Source organism: Aricia agestis, chromosome 4, assembly GCF_905147365.1.
Source record: "Aricia agestis chromosome 4, ilAriAges1.1, whole genome shotgun sequence".
NCBI classification, from domain to species: Eukaryota; Metazoa; Arthropoda; class Insecta; order Lepidoptera; family Lycaenidae; genus Aricia; species Aricia agestis.
The window spans coordinates 17,928,809-17,945,094 of NC_056409.1; the positions used below are offsets into that span (position 1 = coordinate 17,928,809).

General features: G+C 36.7%; 1 protein-coding gene and 1 long non-coding RNA gene across 2 annotated transcripts in view; both read right to left on the reverse strand.

Moving 5' to 3' along the window:
* The window catches only part of LOC121726012 (venom carboxylesterase-6), a 68,220-nt gene that overhangs the window by 14,415 nt on the left and 37,519 nt on the right, over positions 1 to 16,286 (reverse strand). The window lies entirely within an intron of this gene.
* Positions 5,542 to 6,651, reverse strand: LOC121726014. Its single transcript, XR_006035473.1, has 4 exons — positions 6,447 to 6,651; positions 6,165 to 6,367; positions 5,843 to 5,920; positions 5,542 to 5,624 (listed from the first exon to the last, which is right to left on the reverse strand). It is a non-coding gene; the product is annotated as an uncharacterized LOC121726014 (long non-coding RNA).

Here is a 16,286-nt window from a genome sequence, read left to right on the forward strand (position 1 = left end):
TCTCGCCGTATGTCGGGATGACGGTGTTGTTGGCGGCGTAAAGTTGAAAAGGTAGCGGCTGGAGATGGAGGCCTTTCTTTTTCGGTATGACGGATATATTGGCACCCGTGTCTACCAAAAAAGTGAGATTCGTAGTCTTGTCCGTGACGAATAGGCGGTATTGTTTATTGTGAACGCCGGATTCCGCCGCTGCCAACGTTCTGTCTAGTTTTCCGTCGTGTTGAACGTACACGGTTGTGTACATTTTCTTGCTTCGTTGCCGAATCTGTTGTGGTAGTAACAGAATGGCGATGGTGATGTAGACCGAGGACGCGATGTCGATCGTTGCCGGAATCTTGATGTCGATCGATGTCTTGACCTTGAGCGTTGATAGTAATTTTCTCTTCTATAATTATTGTTGTTGTACTGTTGTTTTTTTAACTCGGCGACTTCTAGTGACAGCTTGCGGATTTCTTCGATGAGCAGGCACTCGACGTTCGATGATGTTGATGCGGAGCTATTTACACGATGAGTTGATGAGATGCTATTTACATTATTTACATGTGACTGCTCGATGATCTTGTCGGCTAGCGCAGCTTGTTCGTCGAGTGTGGTCTTCGACTGGAACGTTTCACTGACGGCCAGGACGGAGCGAATATTTGTCGGGAGGAGATTGGCCCACATGAGTTGTAGGGTGGAATCGGGGACCTTGTTGCGAGCCAGGTTTCGCATTCGTCGGTGTAATTGTGATGGTTTCTGGTCTCCCAATTCCATGTCTGACAGAAGCTGTTGAAACTGCCGGCTGTCAGATTCCTCATATGCGGAGATGAGTCGGTCCTTCAGTGCTTGGTACTCGTTCGTCTCTGGCGGGTTGTACAGTAGGTCGGCGATCTGTTCGATGTCCTCTTTTTCTAGACGAGCGATGACCATCTGGGAGAGCTGGCTTTGGTTCTTCTGTAGGCTGCTGGTGGCTGCTTCGAAAGTGACGAACCAGAGCCTGGGTTTGTCCCTCCAGAATGGCGGAATTCGCATTGATAGTGCGATGCCGGCGATTTCCTGCGATGACGGTGACGTCGCCGGGTTGCTGGTGAGTGCCGAGGTTTCGGGCAGGGATTCGCCTCTGGATTCCATTGTGTGGATTTGGTGCGGGAAAATCTTGAGCAGAGTTTCGTCGGGCAGCGGTTCGCCGGGCAGAGGTTTGTGAGCAGCGTTGTTGAGCAGAACTTCGTCGAGCAGAGATTTCCCGGGCAAAGATTCCTCTTGTTTTTCGGGCAGAGTTTCTTCTTGCAGAGGTTGCTTGTTGTTCACGGGGTCACCAGTTTAGAGGACCGGTTGGTCTCTCTAAGAGTTCACTAGAGGTCGGAGGAGTAAAGAGTAAAACTCGATTTACTGTGGTGAACTGAAGTGATTTATTTACAAAAATGTGCTGCTTATATACAAAAAAATGAGATAATTATTATTATTAAAAAATGTACACGAAGTTAAAAGGTTGATTTTCATTGGCTATTACAATTAGAAAGAGATGTACAGAAAGGGACAAAAATATTTACAGAAACATGAAAGGGAAAAAAATCGAATAGGAAATATTTACAAGGTAATTATGATTGCCGCGCGGGAAACTGGACGCACCGCGGCTCGCGGCGCTGGCATCGCCCGAGTATAAATATGGGCTCTCGCGGGCCGCGAATTCAGTCCGCGCGCGCATTCCTTACCGACGACGTCTCGCTGCCGGTCGACGCCGTGCCGGTAATAATTGTAGTGCCGCCATTTTGTGAAGATGGAAGCTCTGCAAACGCCATGAAGACCGTAGCCACGCTGCGAAGATCCCTCGCTCGACGTAACCTCGATGTGAAGACGCGTAGTGTTGTTGTGAAGAATTCTTATTAGAAAAATGCCTTTTTCAAGGCCGGTTCATGTCCGGTATTAATACACGGACAGTTTCTCTCGTCATTGCGAACGTACGTTCTTTGCAGAGCGATTTTCTTCTGTGTTTCAACTTCTATAACGAACGTATACAAAGACGGCGTGCGTTCTTTTCAGAGCGCGTTGTTTTCTTTGTTTCATCGGCGAACGAACGTAGGTACTGCTACACAAGTATATCACATCCCTAGATGGACGGCAAAGCAGGATAATGTGTGGGCTACGTCATTTCGCAGGCCTGCACGCCGGACTGCAAAGCAGGATAATGAATGGGCCACTTTATACGCCGCAACGCGTTTTTCGGAAGACGAAATGGCTCCTCCACACTTCCGGTCATGAGGAAACCGGCAGATTTTGTATTTTTAGTAAGTTTTAGATTATATTCTTCAAAATAAAAAATAAAAAAATCGCGCTCGAGAATGCCGGATTAACGTTTTTTTTTTATAATAATAATAATAATAATAAAAATTTTATTCAAACATAAATACAATACACTGCACACACTAAAGCAAAAAAAAAAGCAAACAATAAACCAAAAGAAAAAATAAAACAAACAAACTACAAAAAAAATATGGCATCATTAGGCAAAGAGAATGTCATGTCATTAGGCAGTGCATTGTATAATGCCGAAAAGGATACCCACTCAGGTGTATTACCACGGCGCAGAACACTGCACCGCGGTACCTGATCTTCCGTGGTTCCTATACATATTACGCCTGACGCACGACAGATTCAACATAAATTATAATAATAATAATACTATACATAATATAATAACTAGCTGTTTGACCGAGCTTTGCTCGGTATCCGATGAAAATAACATTTTCTAGAAATGATTCCTAGCTAGATCGATTTATCGCCCCCGAAACCCCCTATATACTAAATTTCATGAAAATCGTTGGAGCCGCTAGGCTATCACGTATCTCGCGAAAGCAAAACGATAGCAAAAATTGTGCAAAAATTGCGCAAAAATCGCAATTTCGTATTATGTATCAGCAAAAACAATACGATTGCAATCGAGCGACAGTACTCCCTCTGCCGAACAATCAAGGAACTATAATTGCATTACAATCGCTAAATCTCCATACTTTTGCAATTTATTTCGTATGAATCGTATCACGTAAGGCTTTTGACAGCAATGCGATCGCGATCGGCGAGCAATTTGAACTGTCAAATAGCGATCACAACAAAGGTGATTTTTTACCGATTGCTTGTTTATCGCTGAGAGGTTAGTTGTGTTTTGCTTCAATATTTAAACTGTAAAACGTATTTTTATAACATTGGCGCATACAGTGCTCATATTAGAAGCCATTCTTGAAGGAGAAACAAGAGATGTAGCCAGAAATACAGCTAAATAAGACCTCGCAATCTCGACCGAGCCCAGGCACTGGAACTGTCTGACTCTGAGTTTAAAACCCATTACAAGGGTTGAATAAGGAGCTGTTTGTGACGAGTTAAACACATTGACAAGAAAAACAACAATTAACACATGTGCTGTGTTGTTGCGAAACATCTGCAACAACTATCACGTCGCCTGCCAGTACGACGACTTCCAAGTGCTTCAACAAGTTTAGGACCACACTTAAGCCATTGCAGGATGTTACAGTTTCTTTGAAAAAGTGAGAACCAGCTTTTAGTGAGTGGCAGACCGCAAAGAACTTGCAGAGGTTGTGATCTTTATGAAGTGAAAAATAAAGCAGTAAAACAGTGTTACTTGTTTCATTTGCATGTAGTTTACTATTAAGTTATTGTTATTTATCTTCATGTAAGTAGAATTAAATGGAATAAGTACTTTTAAACATACATCAGAAATAAGGTTTATTTTTAAGTAGTAAGTAAAACATTTTCTTTATGACTAATTATTTTATGCATAATCTCCAATATAATGAAATGTGCAACAATAAATAAAAGATTTAGTCTTGTATTATTTAATAATAACAGAAATATATTATAACCAATGTTAAAAAGGTTTATTAAAATCAGAATACTGCTTAAAACCTATCAATCCCCAAGCGGCAGCTGGCTGCCGCATAACAATTGAAAATTTATTGTCTGGGGTCTGCGATACCCACGATGGAGGTGCTACAAGCTCTTATGAATAATGTTAATTTCTTTATTAGTGTTTTATCCTGATGTTTTAAATATCAATATTGTAAATATTAACATGTACTATAAGTATCTATATATATAAAAGAAAGTCGTGTTAGTTACACCACTTATATCTCAAGAACGGCAGAACAGATTTGGCTGAAAATTGGTAGGGAGGTAGCTTAGAGCCAGGAGACGGACATAGGATACTTTTTATCCCGTTCGACAGCGTTCCTGTGTGACTTGACATGAAACGTCAGTCACTATAAAACGTGGTATAACAAAAAAGAATCAGACTTGGAATAACAAAACGAAAATGACAGCTATGTAATTGACGTAAAATGACAGCTATGTAATGACGTATGGATGACAATTTGATATTTGTAAGAAATCAATATTAAAACTATTTTTATTAAATAAATAATTAACAAGTGGATTGAAGTGAAGTGAAGTTTAATTAATAATGCCGCGACCAAGACGATCGAATCTTTCCCGACAAAGCCGTAATGCAAGAAGAATACAAAATACTGCAAATGAAAGGACTGAAGAAGAACAAGAAATTGCACGTGAACAGCGCCGCAATAGTATGGCTCGACTTCGTGCTTCTCAATCACGAGAGCAAAGTGAAGCAGCCCGTGAAACAGCTCGGTTGGCAATGCAGAATCGTCGAGCGAACAACAGAAGTCAACAAATAGATAATTTGGGAATTGGGAAGGGAATAGTTGAGGGATTGGGCATCCGGTAAACTCACTCACTCGGCGAAACACAGCGCAAGCGCTGTTTCACGCCGGTTTTCTGTGAGTTTACTATGATGATAACTATGATTTTCACCTAAACCATTTAATCTATTTTGATGAAATTTGGCATGGAGCTATACTCATTTTAATCATGGTTAAATCGTCAAGACAGGACAACGTCTGTCGGGTCAGCTAGTATTAAAATAAAAATACAACTATTATTTTTATTACAAATTGATTTAATACTTACAAAGTAAAGTTTTTATTAATTATGTACCTACTTATGTAAATTTATCAATATCACTCAATTCCTTCAGTATAGTCTATAACTCTATATACTTAGTCTTTAAAGTTGTTACTTTGCATTTGTTAATAATTAACAATTATAGTAACTCTATTAATAGCTGTATTCTGTTTAGTATTCCTAATAATCAATTACATATTTAATACTAATGTGGGTTTCTGAACCAAAAACAAAATTACATTCAAATTATTAAAGGTTTTTTATTGTATTCTCACTAAAATATGTTTTGTTAACAGTTAATAATTATTATCAGTACCTACATATCAGTTATATAATGTTATAAAATGTCAATTTACAAAATAAAGAAATAAAGTACATACAAAGTGAGTTTTTTTATTTAATATAAACCCCAAACTATAGGTAACACTGTATATGACAACTTTTATTATAATTTTAATATGACAAAGTATAATATGTAGTTTCACACAGTCATCTATTTTAACACAAAGTTTTTCATTTTAAAATGATTTTAACAATAATAAATATTTGTTATAACTAATAAGACGAGTCAAATATTGTTGATTCAGCAGCACTCCGTAGTTTGTCATCGGTATGGTACTTTGAATCAGACAGCCCAGCTTCCATGAAATCCATATCTGCAAAATAAAGTTAATTTAATAAAAAATACTTATTTTTTTGTATAGTTTAAAACTTATTTAAAATTTACTGTAAGGAACAACTACTTCCACAGAAATCATCCGATAATATTGTATTGGATGGTTTGGCTTTTCAGCCTCACTGTATAAAGTCACTAATAAAAATATAGGTATTAAGTTTATGTTTTTAATAAGTTAGATAGAAATTGTATACTTACAGAGTATAATAAAAGCAATATTATTCAAATTACTCGTAGTTGAAGCAGACGGCCCAGTTTCAATGAAATCCATAATATCTGCAAAATAAAGTTATTTTAAGAAAAAAATCTTTACTTCTGCCTATAATTCAACACTAATGTAAAATTTACTGTAAGGAACAACTACTTTCACAGAAATCATCCAAAAATATTGTATTGGATGGTTTGGCATTTCAGCCTCACTATATAAACTCACTTATCTAATAAAAATATAGGTAATTATTAAGATTATGTTTTTAATAGGTTAGTTAGAAATTGTAGAACTTACCTAATTAGTACTTACAGAGTATAATAAAATTCTATGTTCACCATCACCAAATACTAGTGCTCTGCGATGAAAGCCAAGACTTCATTGTCGACTTTGTTTATTGGTAAGCCATATCATCATCTTTGATTACCAGCAGCATCAGCAGGCCCCAAAGTACCACCTCTGTTAGCCATAGCTTCATCTTGCTATTGCTTTTAACTTTTAAGGTCAGCCCAGTACTACAAAAATAGAAAAGTGTTATGAAAAGGCAAAAAAGGGAGAAGTAACATCAGGAAAGTACAAATTAAGGATGCTTACCTTTTTCTATTGTTCTCAAGATTTTGTTGATCTAGATTCTAGAGCTTTAGGCTCATGGGCAAGATTATTCTACGGTTTTCAACATTTTCTTTTCAGATTGACCCAAGATCTACTCCTTTGGCTATTTCACAAGGAAATCCAGCTAATACATTGGTGAAATACCAAAGATTTTACATTTTACAGTATTGTACTTGTATAATCTCGCTCACTTGCTATTTTGTTCACGAAACAATCACAACTAAAGCGAACGCAGAGTACTTTTGTATACATTAGAAACGTGAACACTTGTAAACATTGTCGAAGTTTGTTTGATTTGACATTCCAATAATAGTTCCTTTGATTGCTACTAAATTGTTTTTGGCGCTAGTGTACTCGCAAAAGTGCATTGAAACGATAAGCGAGCGATCCGCGAGCGATCGCTTACATGATACCATTTTTTTTTATACCCAGCAATCGATCGCGCGATCATCGCGCGATTTTTGCTGATGGTTTGTTAATCGCTATTTTTACGTGATAGCCCTGCCGATTCCGAGATTCTAATTATATATATATACAGGGTGTAACAAAAATAAGTGATAATACTTTAGGGTGTGCACGTGTTCCTTGTAGAGAGTTCACTGTGAAAGTAGCAGCTCTGAAAGACGAAAATTTTTTTTCACTTTTGTATGGGCAAGGGCTCGAACGTCACGAGTTTCCCCATACAAAAGTGAAAAAAAATTTTGGTCTTTCAGCGCTGCTACTTTCACAGTGAACTCTTTGCAAGGAACACGTACACACCCTAATGTATTATCACTTATTTTTGTTACACCCTGTAGATATATACAAGAATTGCTCGTTTAAAGATATAAGATACAATAAAATAATAAAACATCATTTAGAATACTTAAATAAGAGTACGGTAGCTGCTATTTACGATACGGCACGGCATAACACCCGCACCTGTGACGCAACGACATTCCAGCTTCAGGAGATAAGTGCCTATTTCCCGCGCTTCAGTGCCTGAAACGAAGTTGTACGGGGAGCAAGCGCAGGTGTGCGCTCGCGCCGACCTCCTGTGACCTAAATAATTATGTAGGTCAAGTTCATAGCAATTACCGAGTATAGTGCTATCAATAAATAATAAATGATCAAACAAACTTACCAAGTGAAGTTCGATCATTATTATATGAGTCGCTTCATTCGAAGATATATAATTAACCAGTAGTACCTTTGTATATTTGCTTGGCATACGCGTTTTTTTTTAAAGATTTATGTAGGTAAGTTGAAAAATTACATGCTCGCTAGATCACACGGCGTTCCGGCGTGCCTCATTATGTTTAGAGAGAAGTAATGCAAAAATCTTTCTTTCTTTCTTTGGGTACTGCAAACATAGTTTCGTGCAGACTGGGTGGGAGGGAGATTATATCTTCGAATGAAGCGACTCATATAATAATGATCGAACTTCACTTAGTAAGTTCGTTTGATCATTTATTATATTTCTTCGCTTCATTCTTCGATATATAATTAACCAGTAGATTTTCAGAGTAACGAAAGAAAGATTTTTTTTTTACGAAAAACAATATTTATTATGAATAGTAATCATTATATTCGAGAAAGAATTTAATAATAATAACAGTCAGTAGAAACGAAACGTAAGAAACCTCTATGGTTTGTGATTCAAATGATAACACACTGGGATCATGGTGATTATACATAATATTATAATATAACTGATTCAGCGAAACTTTGTTCGTCGATAAAATGATGGCTAAGGAAAATATCGAAAATATTGTAGTCGCTAGTCCTGCCTGTCGACTGTCGTCTTACTAATCGTGTCCAGTTTCAGTCCCCGTGTCGACGCTCGTGTCGGCGCTCATGTCGATGCTCGTGTCGATGCTCGTATCGACGCTCGTGTCAACGCTGCCCCGATCTCGCACAGCACCTGCTTTATCCAGCGACTAACCGACTGGGAGTTGGCTGTTCTATGCGGAGCGTTAAACGTTAGCAATAATAACCCGTTCTGTACCATTATCCTATTTAATATAATCTTGAATAACCATCGCACGGCGTAATAACTTAAATATAACTTGAAACTTTTTTAATAAAAAGGAATTACATAATTTAATATCATCACCGATCCGATCACGCCCGGGAGTTGATGTCTTTGTAATATGATTTTCGATACCGATATTTAAAACCGTAATTTTTTATTATGCCGAGTTTTATTAGGCAGAAAGTTTTAAGTCAATGAGTAAAGACCCGTATTCAGTAGGTACAGAGTGCAAGAAAAAAAAAAAAGAATAATTTGTAAGTGGATCGCGGGTACTATACGCCTCAAGTATGTATTTATTATACAAATATTTTTACCGGAAAGCTTATTTCGAAAGACGCTTCAGTCTTCACACATTCATCTGAGCCAATGTAACCAACCAATAATGTCAACATTGTTCATAAACAATGACAGTGCACAGGCTGTAGAAGATATTATAGCCATTGTCAAATTGTTTGGCTAAGGTTCCGATGGAGCGGACGAAGATCTCTGTAATAAGTCTATTAACTAATAAGATTGAACAGAGTATAAATATCTAAAATCTAATTCAAAGTAAAGTATTTTAGAATAAATTTTAAGGTTACTGCTTTAACTGGGTCCGGCTCTGAAGTCGTCGATAATGTATGCATATTAATATGATTGAAAGTCGAGAATATTGTGTTCTCGGTCCACCAGGCTAAATGTTTTAACAATTATTCAAGAATAAGTGTGATTCTGTTATCGTATTTATCATTGCATATTTTATTTAGTATTAAATATTTTAATCGCTGAAAACCAGTTGTTTCCGCGGCGGGAGTCAGAAATCAGGATATGAAGGTGTCAAAACACCTATCAGTTGAGTTAGCTCACGAATAGTACACTGATTTAACTGTTCTATATTATTCCGTTTTTAATAGGCATATACTATTACATAATATATCTAATATATAAAATTCTCGTGTCACGGTGTGCGTATTTGAACTCCTCTGAAACGGCTCGACCGATTTTCGTAAATCTTAGCGAGCTAGGGTTGAGAATCAGACAACATCTACTCTTTTATCTTTATTAGTGTATTCATTTGTTGAATAAATAATAGTAAATTATTACAACTCGAAACTGCCGGCGACCATTGTTTGTGCGACGGGATAGCAATCATGGACTTTGCCATGGTGACATACTTATTTAGCCACTTCAATAAAATAATAATAAGTATTATGAGCGAAATACTTTAAATGGCAAAACAACGTTTGCCGGGACAGCTAGTATATATATTTATAATCGTCAAGACTTAAATATTTACAATATACTTGTTGTGGATTTAATACAACCATGGCACTATTTACAATAAAACGTTAACAAAAAAAAGGGCGCCTGAGGCTGAAGAATTCTCGCCTAGAACATTGTCAATATTGTTTAAGCGTGGTAAGTCTAGTAGTGATAAAGCCTACGCCTGGTCTAGTTTCCTTCTTTATATTTTTTGTGAAAAAAAAAATAGCGCATCTGATAGTCTGTACGTTAAGACTTAAGGCTCATAATCAGTAAATTAAAATCTTTCGATCGGCTAGTGAGTTACTAGGAAGGAACCAAGAAGTAGGCTCTTAAATCTATTTGATAGATATCCACTTTTGGGTATTGGCTTGAAAACCTTAAAAGTTAATTTTCCAAATTAACATGTCATTTCGAAATAAACTAACGAAGTGGTTTCAAATTTAAAATAATTCAAAAATTGTAAATTTAAAATATAATACAATATTTTCCGCCGCTTTGTTTGGGGGAAAGAAAATCTTTGAAATAAGGTAACCTTCGGTGAGGGTACACGAAGATATAGTTTTAAATTCTAATAATAATTTATTCATGTCAAGATGTATAATATATTAAGCTAGTGGTCCCCAACCCTTTTTGCGAGCCGCAATCATTTTTGGTCTTGGTGTCGCGGGTCGCAACAAACATTTTTAGGTTTAAAAAATAACGACTTACAAGTGAAAAAAACTTTCACGTTGACTGTATAATATTTTGCCCGTGGGCGTGAATTTCAAATTCTAATAGGCTACAAATAAAGTCCCGGTGGCCCGCATGCGGCCCGCGGGCCGCGGGTTGCGGGTAGCTGTGTAAAGCCCACAATAATTATAATAGTAATAATAATATAATATAATTATAAAATATCTATAAAAATAGCTGTCAGCACTACTGCTGCGGTGTTGAGCGTTTAGTCGCCTCCATCACTCTTCGAACTCGAAGGAAGTTGATTGTAGCGGTACAGTACTAGCGGCGCCAGCCGACGGTTATATCCCCCCCCCCCCCCCCCCCCGTTCTTTGACGGGTAGCGGGAAGGGTTTTTCAGAGCCCAAAAGGTACCCGATTGATTGGCATGTACTAATTTGTCTCTGAGAACAAATACTGGAATTATCCAGCGAAACAATAATAATCTCGGTCTGATATTGAGACAAGATTTATCGAGTCTTGAGTGTTTTAGGTTTGCGTTACAAAGTTATACTGATAATATTGTATTATCTGATAAGTTTGATACTAATTTATATCGAGATAAGCCAGATACTGTTGATAAGTCTGATAATATCGAGACTTTGTGAGGTGAAATCTATAATGATAATAATCGATCGAAATGGAATCGATCTACAATACTTATTATCAGGAATGTTTTATAAGCAGTATACTTAATCGTTTTTAGGGTCATTTAAAACAATAATCTGGCGAATCCAAAGAGGGTTCACCTAACGTCAGTAGGAGAACCCTGGATATATCCGGATCTGGACCGGTTCTATCGGTGCAGGTACTCGGGAAAGCTTCGGGTTCATTCGAAACCTGATTGTTCCGTACCTATATCTGTCACTTTTAGTAAGGGACCAAATTAAATATTGGGGTAGCTCGTTATAATCGACTTATAAGTCGATAAAATATGTTACGAAAAATATTGAGGATAGTAACTATCTCGTTACGTAGATATTATTAAGTAAGTTTCGTTATACACTCGCGGTGTATCTCGAGTCCCAAAATTGATGCAAGATTTATTTAATAATAAAAATTATATATCGGCAGACATAGTAAATTATAATCGTAGTTCTATATTTAGAACAAAAGGATCGCGCGGGACGCGCATTGGTTGTTAACTGATGAGACTCGCAGTCAATCTAGTTATTAACTCGAAATAGCTGTTCTCTAGAAACCGGCAAAGATAATATTAATATTATAATAATAATTATTATGTTTTTCTATTTATAGAACAAAGAGCGCGGAAAAACGCGCGGTAGTTGCTAATTTCTATTTTTAAACATTGTCGGAGACTCGTAGTCAATCCGTGCATTATGTTGATTTAAAAAATATCAATATATTTTAAATTTAAATAGTAACTAACTAGCAGTTAATCCCCTCAAACCAGCCAACACATTATACTTCTATTTTTAGATAAATCATCGTCAGAGACACGCGGTCAATTCCGATGCATAAGGATTGTGTTTAGAGACTCGCAGTCAATCCACACATTATGGCGGTTTATAAAATAACTCCCTGTTAACCCCCAAACCAGCCAACGTATAGTTCTATTTATAGAACAGATAAAACATCGTCAGAGACTCGCAGTCAATTCCGATGCATATAAATTGTGTTTAGAGACTCGCGGTCAATCCACACATTATGGCGGTTTATAAAATAACTTAACATAATTAAACACTTGCAGTAATTAACTTACAACTATTTCCCTCAATCGGACAAACATAATATAGTTCTATTTTTAGAATAGGTAAAACATCGTCAGAGATCCGCAATCAATTCCGATGCATATAAAATAATAATATAGATTGTGTAAAAGGACTTGCGGTCCAAACACACTGTACTTATTGACTCACAATCGCAGTACATGCCGGTTAATTAAATAATTGCAGTAATCACCTGCAGTTGTTTCCCCCAATCCGGCAAACATATACTTCTATAATTCTATTCTTAAAACAAATAAAGCATACATAATATTATAGATTGTGTATTTTAAAGACTCGTAGTCCCATCACATTGTACGTTTATTAACTCGTGGTCGCAGTACAAGCCGGTTAGTATTGAATATAATTGGCTCGTCCAGGCCTCGGTAGTTTAAGTATTTAATAGTACTTACATGTATTTTCTTGTTACACGATAAAATAACATTGACTTTAGTTACTTACAACACTGACTCAATTATCTTAATAATAATAACCAGCTGCGCTTTGGCATGGTTACTAAGTATACGTGTTCGCGTTGCCTCGCGTTAACAAAGAATGAGGCACGCCGGAACGCCGTGTGATCTAGCGAGCATGTAATTTTTCAACTTACCTACATAAATTTAAAAAAAAAACGCGTATGCCAAGCAGATATACAAAGGTACTACTGGTTAATTATATATCGAAGAATGAAGCGAAGAAATATAATTAAATATATACATATAAGACGAAGGGACTATTATGAAATTTTACAAGTTTGCGACCCTATAACTCGGCGGCGTCAAGGACTTATCGTCAGATTAGTTAAATTTAGTCTTAAAACACTAAAATCAACCCCCAATATCTTAATCTGACGCGCTCGAGTATTTCAGACTATCGATTTTTTTTACTAATCTGTTCGTCTATCCTAGGCGCGCGTCACTACATATAGAGCTAAATACTTTACAAGGTTGTTCTATTAGGTCCAAGGTATCTCTCATATCTTAAACTGCCACGCTCGAGTATTACCAAAAATTCCCCTATTCGCCTCCCTAACTACAATATTAAATTTACGTTTTACAAAGTGCCTTTAACACTTTCATAGCAATACTTTGACACATTCACTGTTATATAGTGCCTGATAAAATTATAACCTAAGAAAGAATGTGATTGTGTAATGTCTCCACCTCCTTTCATGATCATTATTATCAGGCCAACATTAACATAGGATGTGTCATGTGTTTGTACCTTCGTTTGTACCCATACTAATAATAATTATACCTCTAAATGCGAAATGAAAAAAATGAAAGTGTGTCTATCTTCCCGTCTATTACCTCTTCACGCCCAAACCGGTAAACTGATTTTGTTGAAATTTGGTATGGAGATACTTTGAGTTCTGAGAAAGGACATAATTATGATAATTTTTATCCCGGAAAAATGTACGGTTCCGGCGCGCAAAATGAATTTTGGGGCAACGGAGTTGATCTAGTGTTAAAAATTCAAATATATCGTATCGAATAATGTGTGTATTATGCAAGTATCCCTGCAAATCTATACTAATATTATAATTGGGAAGTTTGTTTGTTTGTTTGAACGCGCTAATCTCAGGAACTACTGGTCCGATTTGAAAAATTCTTTCAGTGGTAGCTAGCCTATTTATCGAGGAAGGCTATAGGCTATATAACATCACGCTGTGACTTTTAGGAGCGTAGAAACAGCGGAAAGTGTGGAAAAAACGGGGGGAAATTATTTGAAAGGGTTTATTTAAACGCGCTAATCTCAGGAACTACTGGTCCGATTTGAAAAATTCTTTCATTGTTAGATAGCCCATTTATTGACGAAGGCTATAAGCTATATTTTTTCACGTTAAAACAAATAGGAGCGAAGAAATAGAGGAAAATGTGGAAAAAACGGGGGAAATTATTTAAAAGGGCTTATTTAACGCGCTAATCTCAGGAACTACTGGTCCGATTGAAAAATTCTTTCAGTTTTAGATAGCCTATTTATCGAGGAAGGCTATACTTTATTACACTAAGACTAATAGGAGCGAAGAAATAGAGGAAAATGTGGAAAAAAACGGGGGAAATTATATGAAATTGCTTATTATCTTAACAACTACAGGAGAAATATTTATGTTATTTGGCAAACATGAAGAATAGATCACGTGAAGGGACAAAGGCTATTTTTTGTGGAAAAATGTACGGTTACGTGAAATTCCTAAATTACGCCGGCGAAGCCGCGCGGAACATCTATATATGTATAATAAAATCGTAGGAAAGTCAATTCTGTACATTAAATATTTTTGTACAATAAATAATACTTGGGACGTGATTTACTATGCTAACGCGGACGAAGTCGCGGGCAACAGCTGGTAGTAAATATACCTTTCGCTCGTGAAAGTGAACTCCGTAAGTTACATAATTATAGGCTCGAAGGAAACAATATATTATGTAACGTTTACTTCAAACAACTGCTTATCGGATATTGGAAGACCCACTTGCACGGAATTGTTTAAAAGTTACAACCCTCATTAGTAACATTTCATGTTATCTCTTTCGTCAATATGAAGAAAGAGATGGTTAATTCATCTACGTCATGGGCGCCGGCCCAATTTAATTTCGAAGGGGTGCAGATTTTAGTTTTGTTTCTTTTCTTTTCTTTTTACTTTTTACGAACAACAGTGACTGTCTATTTACGTCAACAGAATACATTTAGTGCCGAAACATTACGAACTATCTTTGTACGGCACGGTAATAGGATTACAGACGGCTTTTTATTTCAATAATTCCTGTTGATCTCAAGATTCCCAAGGGGTGCAAGTGCACCACCTGGCACCCCCCTGCCGGCGCCCATGATCTACGTAAGTCTTTATAAGGTGCCTAATTAAGATGGAATATAAGCCAATTCCCTGGTATTGTCACTCATTCATTTCGCTCACATCAGATTTCAACTTATATAACATCAAAATCTATTTCATTAAATTAGGTAGCCTCAGACTGACCTAGATACTGCAAACCTATAACCTAACGGTTAGGTTATAAGATCCCGAACCAAAAATATAATGTTAGCTAAGGTTGGTGCGAGTAGCAGGAGATCGGTCATCTTGGCGTTCATTGAGAGAGCCCTATGTCCAGCACTCAGCTGTGGACGACTATTGGCTGATACTGGATGAAGGTGTTTAGTAAGTTAGGTAAACTGTTATAGTTTTTACTTTTTGCAATGAACTTCAAAGAAAATTTTGTCATTGTTATGCTTTATTGTAGTTTTATGCCTCGTCTCACGGTTCAGACTATATTGAACTAAGTCAATACTCAATACCGATTACATTACAGATTATGAAAGGTAGTAGGTACAGTGCGTTCGACCTGCTAACATTACAACTTACTTTCTCACAACGATTACGATTAGTATTTCGCTTTTAATAATAGTGTTCCCATGGTACCAAACTTGCAAACTTTTTACTCTCTTTAACGTAAGACACACCAAAGCTGTCCTATTGCATCATAAGATTCTCACGGTTTGAACATTTATACTTATTCAAATTTTTGTCCCAACCCTTTATATTATTATAGTCACGTACAAACAGTACCTATTATAACTAATATGACCTCGTTTCTAATGTTTTTTGGAAAACTCGGTACACCGTACACCTTCGTTGAGAAACAGATATACGCGAGATGCTGTGATACAGAAAATATATAATTTTATTCTCCCACGAAAAGTACTTTGCACTTAGAACTAAGGTAGCTAATTTTTATTTCCTTACAGAGTTGCAGAGGTTGCAGAGATATTCTACAGGATATATTATATGTATACTAGATGTCCCGCGCGGCTTCGCCCGCGTAAATTGGGAATTTTACGGAAACCGTACATTTTCCCATAAAAAATAGCTTATTCAAGCAAACATACTCTTCAAGTTTATAATATTAGGTAGGTATAGATTTTTTTTAATTATCGCTTGACAAACTCGAGTCTCGATCTAAAAGACTATGAAATGGTATAATATGGTAGTGATGATGATGATGAATGTAATTTGCATAGTAGCATATGCTTTCCGTTCTTAAAACAACACCGAAACTCCCAAACTTGTATCTATAAAGAATCAGGAGTTCTCTCAGCACCTTCCGAACCACGGTATACCAGGTATAT